Below are 7,651 nucleotides of genomic sequence, written 5' to 3' on the forward strand. Positions count from 1 at the left end.
ATAAAGGAACATGATTTAGTAATGGGACTTGATAGGTCGGACTGATGATTGGACTTGATGATCTTGAAGTCTTTTCCAATCTGTATGATTATATGATTATTAATTGAGATTTAACTTCCAAGCAGGCTCCTGGATCTGCTTTGAAGTCTTTACTCGGACACTGAACATCTGGACATCTGGAGGGAGACTGAGCCATGTGCTGCACTCAGGAATACTTGGCAAAGGCTTCTGCTGAGGGGGCAGATGCTAATGTACAGAGATGTGCCTGGCTGACAAGCCAGTGACAAGGCAAGCACAGCACCGTGCTCCTGGGCAGCTATGAAACTAGAAGATCTCATGGTTTGTCAGCTCACATCACCACTTGGGGAAACTGAGTCTAGTCGCCCATGTAGATACACAAACAGCTTCTCCTGAATTTTATTGGCATTGGACTGGAATAGCTCTCTATTATGGTGGGGGAATATTTGTAGGGGTTTCCCATATATTTTTTCTTCTCTCTTTCTGGTGATTTCAACATCATACAAAAGCATGAACTGGTACTTACTTTTCTGTTGGTTCAGGCAGATGATGAGATAGCAGCAGTTTCAGTTGTCATGTGCTGGCACCTGGCAATATCTGAAGTGAACAGGAGGCCAGAAGTTCAATTGCAAGCTTTGAGCCATCAGAACCATGTAAGGGTCAGTGATAATGGCTGTAAATCCTATAATCAGTTTACCGTAAAGAGGTCTTTATGTTAATGACAACACGGTCCATATGTGTTGTGGAATTGACCAGATTGAGGAAGGCAAGTTATACAGAAATGGCTTTCTCTCCCTCTTTTTGCACTGGAATATTCTGTACCTCTGCAGATAATTTATTATTTAAAGTGACAGGAAGAATATATATTCCAGGTTGCCTCATAACAAGAAAAGCTGCAGGAGCAGCAGAAGCAGTGGATCTGAACAGTGCCATTGTAACAAAAGTTGGCCAATGTACAGCCATAATGATGAATGCTGAGAAGGAAGATTTAGTAAGATGTGTACGCATAATCTCCTGTCTGCCAGGTAACCTCCCAGCATTTTCTGAAATTACTAAAGAGTAGCTAATGTGTTTTACTACTCTGACAAGTCTTATCAAGCCAATACAATGCAACACCATATTCTATTTTGAGTACTTATAGCTAAAAGTATTCATTCCATTGTCGTAATGAAAATAAAACATTTTTCTCATGTTTAGTAAAAGCATTAAGTTCAATACATTGAACATCTAAATAAGTCATATATATCACTCTGTTGTGTACCATATGAAGCTCCTTAAAATTACAATTCTCACGTTACTCATGTTGTGAAAATAATATTTATATTAAAACAACAAACTTTCATTTCTGAGTACCAGAATTCTAGCTTAGTATTTTGCAAAATTCATCATAAACAGCATTAGAAAGCCTATAATCAGTAGCATCAAAAATGTAGAAATACTCTTTTCTCCAGCTGGGAACACTTGAAAAATAAATGCATACATAAATAAATGCAGTAAATCTTGACACAGTTGTTCAGGGATATTATAAACACCAAGTTTCATTTGGGATGTAGATTGTCAGATCCCATGGTATACCTTGAGCAATAGAATGCACTTTTAAAATTACTGAAAATATCAGAGATTGAAAATGATCTTATTTTCTTACAGATGAGACAGAGATAGTTGTGTGGGGAATTGGAAATTTTATCATTGTTAATATAAGCCTGGAACATATTTCTTTAGCACATACTTCTAGAACATTTTATAAACAAAATTATTCTGTAAGTATAGAGGAAATATCGAAATATTGTGCTGAGCAAGATCAAGTTATAAACTCAGCAGTTCCGTAGAGGCAGGAGGAATTCTAACACTGTTTTAAGGAATCTTTTTCCTTACAAGTAATAACCCACAGAAAAAAAAAAAAAGATAAAATAAAAATAGAACTAAAGAAATAAAAAATAAAGTTCCTTCCAAAAGAAAAGTAGGCAGTCTCAGCAAGCATTCAGAAGATTAAAAATGCCACGATTAAGACTGATATTTTCCATGTGCATTATAATAAATTTTTTGTTGTCAGAGAGAAAATCAGTGATGTTAAAAAAGAGAAAAGTCCATTAATTTTATATCCTAGTCCAGACTCCTGAAACAAGACTCCATCTTCTCTGCCACATCCTGTTGTATTTGCTGTCCTTACTTCACACTGAATAGGGCATGTTTCTGAGTGAGCGATTTTTTCTCATTTTATTAAAACTTACATCTTAAAAGAAAAACACAAAATAAAATCAGCTGAAACTTAAATATGTGAGTTTTGTATTTGTGAATGAGAATCTTAATTTTTATTTTAAAAATACTGTAAATCACTTTGCTACATTACTGGAAAATAAAATGACCACCAGGCCTTGATCTTATGGCTGTATAATCACTGTTCACGATACGGGCTAAGAGAATGGCCTTTATCAGAAATAACATATTTCACTCACAAAACAGCCTTTGAAGATGTTATCATTCATTTTGACAATGACTTGACCATATATTTCCTAGTGGAAGTACAATAATCGTCAGTCTCTGGACAGGAAGACTGACCAGAACTGGTACAGAGCACAGACAGGAATGGAGGACTGGTCCAGCTGAGATTTTATCTGCAGTTAGAAGATTTGGTTTTAAGACCACCAATGGCAATGCAGCAGCAAACTTCTTCTATTGCTGCAATTTAAACAAAACATAAATTTAGGTGGGAGTTGCTAATCCTTTTTTTAACTGTTTTATCTCTGCTCACAATACAGACATACCCAGTAGGCAATTGTTTCTACACTAGCAATCAGCAAGGTTTGCTTTATCAGCAGCAATTTTAATGTGCACCATCTAAGTCAATAAAACCTGGTTCTGCTGCCGTGGCTCCTAGAAGTGCTTGTTTGTGCTGTCAGGTGCCAGGCACCTAAGAGGAAAAATGGAGAAGAGTAATTCCTACAGGGAATTCCATAAAAACAAAACATATGAAATCAGAATAATTTCTTTCTGCCACAGGTAACAGTGAAGCAATGCATGGCATATAGCTTGACTTAAGAAACTTTTGGCACAATGCCACATAGAGTTCACATAACCAAAGGAATATTTAGGTGAAAATACGATGGTTGTCTAACTCATGGGAAGACTCTACTTTGGGATTGATTAACGGGATCAGTCCCAAGTGAGTGATATTATCAGGTTGTTTGTTTGTTTGTTTGTTTTAAATGATGTAGGGGATTGACTAAATAACGTGCTTGTTATATTTAAAGACACCAGTAAGCTGACAGTGTTGATAAGAAAGCAGGATCAGAGTTCAATGGGATCCTGGTGCAGAGAGAGATGTTTTAAAAATAGAAAAAGTACTATAAAATAAGGGCAAATGCCAGACCATGAACTCAGGTAAGAATAATTAACTATATGAATATAGAACATGGAACAAAGGATTTAGTCAGAACTCTGCAGAACTATACTTAGAATTGTGATTCATAGTTTGAACAGGAGTCGAAGGATTCTGTAAAGGCAACCCCCGTATGATTAATCATTGATAGTAATTAATAAACTATCATACCTAATAAGACTTCTGAAGTAATCCTGTTCCTTTCAGTACTGATCTCTGCTGAAGTACAGCAATGTTGAGCACTGAGCAATGAAATTCGAAGAAGATAGGAACCATTTGGAAAGCTTCCCAGGCAAAAGGTCCCAGAAAGGCAAACAAAAGTGAAGAGAGGTCTAAAAACAGGCTGAGGAAAATCTGAGTAAGCTGGATATTAATGCTTCTTTCTTAATTAATTTTCTTAATGAAAATTAAGGCTTCAGGTTCTGAATTTGGAAAGTTGAATTACTTAAAGGAACATACTCCCAGAGTTCTGCTGTAGATGAAAAGGCTTCTCTCTTCTGAGAACCTCAGTGAAACAGTTAAAAATGTGGTCAGGTGGCCTATTCTATTATTTTGTTAATTTCTCAGCTGATGTCCTTCCTTATCTTCTGCCAAAAAATTCTACAACTTTTACTTACTTGATTTTCTAGCTTTACAGTCATTAGGAAAATCGTATTTCATATCTTCATGTTACCACCAGTGGGAAATGTCTCTAAGTTGCTTTCTTGAATTCAGCACTTTGGGTCTTCAGTAAGGAAAGCCAGGTACTGATAATACTGTCAGTAGCAATGTCTTTTGGCTTCTGATCCATCACCCACTAATTGAAGGAGTTATCTCCTGCTCACGGGGATTGTTTCAATCTGTCCCTGAGCTCAAGCAGTCATTTCTGCACTGTATTCCTTTCACGTAACAGCCAGAGATTATTTCTTTTTCTTAAAAGTAATATGAGAATCAGAACAATTGAAAGCTTCACCTTCACCCCATTCTACATGCTAGTTGCCTTCATTTTGTAAACTATGTATCACGTGAAGCCCCCAGAAATGAGACGTACATCTTGAATTCACAGAGCATATGGAACACAATCCCACTTACCTAGTGGAAGAAAGACAGCACATCCTGATTCCTTGTCTGCAGTCTAAAAGCTACACCTCAGAAGAGTCTGTTTATTGACTTAGAATCAGGGGTGATTTCTAAGATGCAGACACACACCTGGGAAGCACAGTATTTCTTTCCTATCATACAAAAGACCATGTAGTAAACTGCACAGTTTTCAGTGGATAGTGGTACACAAACTACATTGCTCTGTTGTTCTGGCATGTTGATTAGGGACATAGGGAAACAGGATACAGGTTTGTAGAAGGAAATGCCAATTGCCCAGGTTTCCTCCTCCAATAAGCAAGGTGTGGGCTGAGAATGGATGAGGTTACCTTGATCTTGTCCTAACATAACCTTGGCACCTGGCCAGTGCTTGCACCTGGGCCTAGGAGCTGGGAATATTCCCAGCTTCTGCAGTACAGACACAGCCACTAAGACCTGGTTTTAGTTAGGAATAAGTCGTCATACTGGAAGAAAAATCTGGGTATGTAAATGTGACTCTGAGCATGCAACATCTCAACTCCCCCAGAATTAATAACATTGTAGTTCAGTTGCTATATACTCTTGAAAAAGTCTTAAGTCTCTCAACAGCTAATGATAATAAATAATACTCTCTACTGCTGGCCTTTTATTCTTTGGAATGTATAAGGAATTACATACCAAAGGCAGGTAAAGGGAAGAGAAAAGGAAGGGTATGTTGTTTCTCACTGATATTCATAGTGTAATGCACTTTTCTTTCTAAGGGAAAGAACATATGCTTGTTTCATTTGTTTAATGGCTATATTTATCCCAGATGCATTTTAAGCACCTATATCCCCTGATACTTTGCTCCTGTGCCATTTCTAGCTTCTCAAGAATGGTACGTGTACCAGCATTTCCTATCTCACATAACTTCCTCCTCCTTGTTGCAGTCTTTTTTCTTTCTTTTTTCCCTACTGGACCATTTTACTACTGTGACTCTTGATGGACTCAGCAACTTCCTTTCAAATCAAATATCAGCATGACCAGTATTCATCCATAAATAACTAAGAAGTCACATCAAATCCCATCACCAGTGACCAGTCACCATGGTATAACTCACATTTTTCCATGACAGTTCTCTTTCTACAGGGCTTGCCTTTCCATGGTCTCCAGAGGGATTTAAACTGCCTTTCAAAATCTAGAGTTTTCTTTGCCCAGGATTTTCAAGAAACTCAGTATCTGACGAAGGTTTGCATTCTGTTTTTCCTATTTGCATCATGTTATTCTACATTGTGAAGAAAGAGGAATAGATCCAGTAGTTGGCATCTACTAAGCGTTGGCATCTATTAATGGTTATTATTCCAACTAACCATTAATCGGGATTAAGACTTCTTGAAAGTATATCTTATAGCTGAGGAAAATAATTACCAATGGTTAATCATATGCTTCTTTCAGATACTTAAAAGTTAATCGTATGCATTTACCAGATGATCTGAGGAGACTTGTGAAATATTTAAATTGCATTATACCCCAGGATCAGTTGAGAAATGTCCAAATTTCTCATAGGCAAATTAATGTTTTATTGCAACTCCTCTCTCACTCTACTCAGGTTAGTTTTTGTCCCTGGTTTATTTCAGCTAACAAGATGACAGTGATGACAGCACACTTCACTGCCACAGGTCAGATGCAACACATATGTTTTATAATCGCATGCATTCTAAGCAAACAGTGTATTAGCCTATGTCTAATCAGTATTCTTGGGGGAGGTAAAATAGGGCAGCCAGGGTAAATTAGCTTGGGTAAGGTTATGCAAATTCCGGGAAAGATCAGCTAGAGTAGGAAAGGTGATACGACCTGTATCATTGATGGGTCCTTTTTGGGATGGGATCTGAGACGAGAGGGGGGCTTGCAAAATGGAGGAGTCTCAGGCCAGTTGAGGGAAGCTCTGAAAGCTGTCCTCCTGTCCTGATTTTATACCCTTTTTACATGTGGCTTGCCATGATAAGCAAGGTGGGGTAGAACTGATACAAGGTATGCAAACTAAGTTACAAACAGGGCTATGTAAACAACATATGACTTTGCAGAAAAGCAGAGAAACTTCAGTTGTTTTTTTAGGGTGTAGTTTTCAGTTCCAAAAATGTGAGGCATTGTTTATGGGTTAATCATCAAACAGTTTTATGGTCTCTGTGTTTTTGCCAGGGACAACAATTTTTCTTTTCCCTGACATCTTCCTGTCGTAGTTCAGGCCCTTGACATGAGTAGTATGTCACGCATGGTTAGGCATAGGTAGGCAAGGGGGGTGACAGAGGCAATAGCTATGGACTTATCTGGCCTGCACTGCTTGGGGAAGATCTCATTATTGACCAAAGGACCCCTACTGGATCTGCACTCTGTCACATCCTCCAGCAGTGCATGACCTATCCCCTTCTTCAGCAGGCTGTGCGTGGGCCATATTCCACAGTATTTAAAACATTTTCCTTGCAGCATCCCAAAATTTAGTTTACTGATGCATAGTAAGGCAAGCAAGCTGTATCAGCAGGACATCTTTGTGGCTTGTAGAACTACAACCCCATGTTTGTGAACAGGGAAGTGCAGCACTGTGGGATGGTATAGCTATGGGAGGATCTGGCTGGGATATTCTGCACCAAGTGTCTTGAAGTATCATTCAAGACACTTATCATTTGAGTGGGTTGCTAGGTAGAGCTACAGACCTTTTCATTTCTACTCGATGCCTCATACAAATGTGCCTGATGTTGTCCTGCTGGGGAAAAAAAGATGTATCAAAAGAGTACTGCATCCCCATCATAGGCATTCATAAGAACTCTTCTGCACATTGGCCATTTCTATTTTGCAAGTGACCTAGATAGAAATTTCCCTCTAATTTCACATGGAAAGATTGATCATAATGTTTCTGGGAAGTGAGTGATGAAGCTGAGTCTTTCCAGTTAAGCCACTGGGTTAAGGAACGTACTGTATTTCAAAATTCAATGCAATGAACTTAAGCGTTAACAATTTATAAATCATAATCCATTCTAAATCCAAAGGCTAATTAAACTAAACATACTGAACTTGCCTGTAACTAGAACTGGTTGCATGGCATTTGAATAGAAAAACTGCAAAAAAGTATTTGCATAACCAGAAAAATTAACACCCACAAAATATTTAATAATAAAGTGAGCTGTGGTTTTTGAGTACTGGAAATAACATACAAGAATTAAA

Source organism: Meleagris gallopavo, chromosome 1, assembly GCF_000146605.3.
Source record: "Meleagris gallopavo isolate NT-WF06-2002-E0010 breed Aviagen turkey brand Nicholas breeding stock chromosome 1, Turkey_5.1, whole genome shotgun sequence".
NCBI lineage: Eukaryota > Metazoa > Chordata > Aves > Galliformes > Phasianidae > Meleagris > Meleagris gallopavo.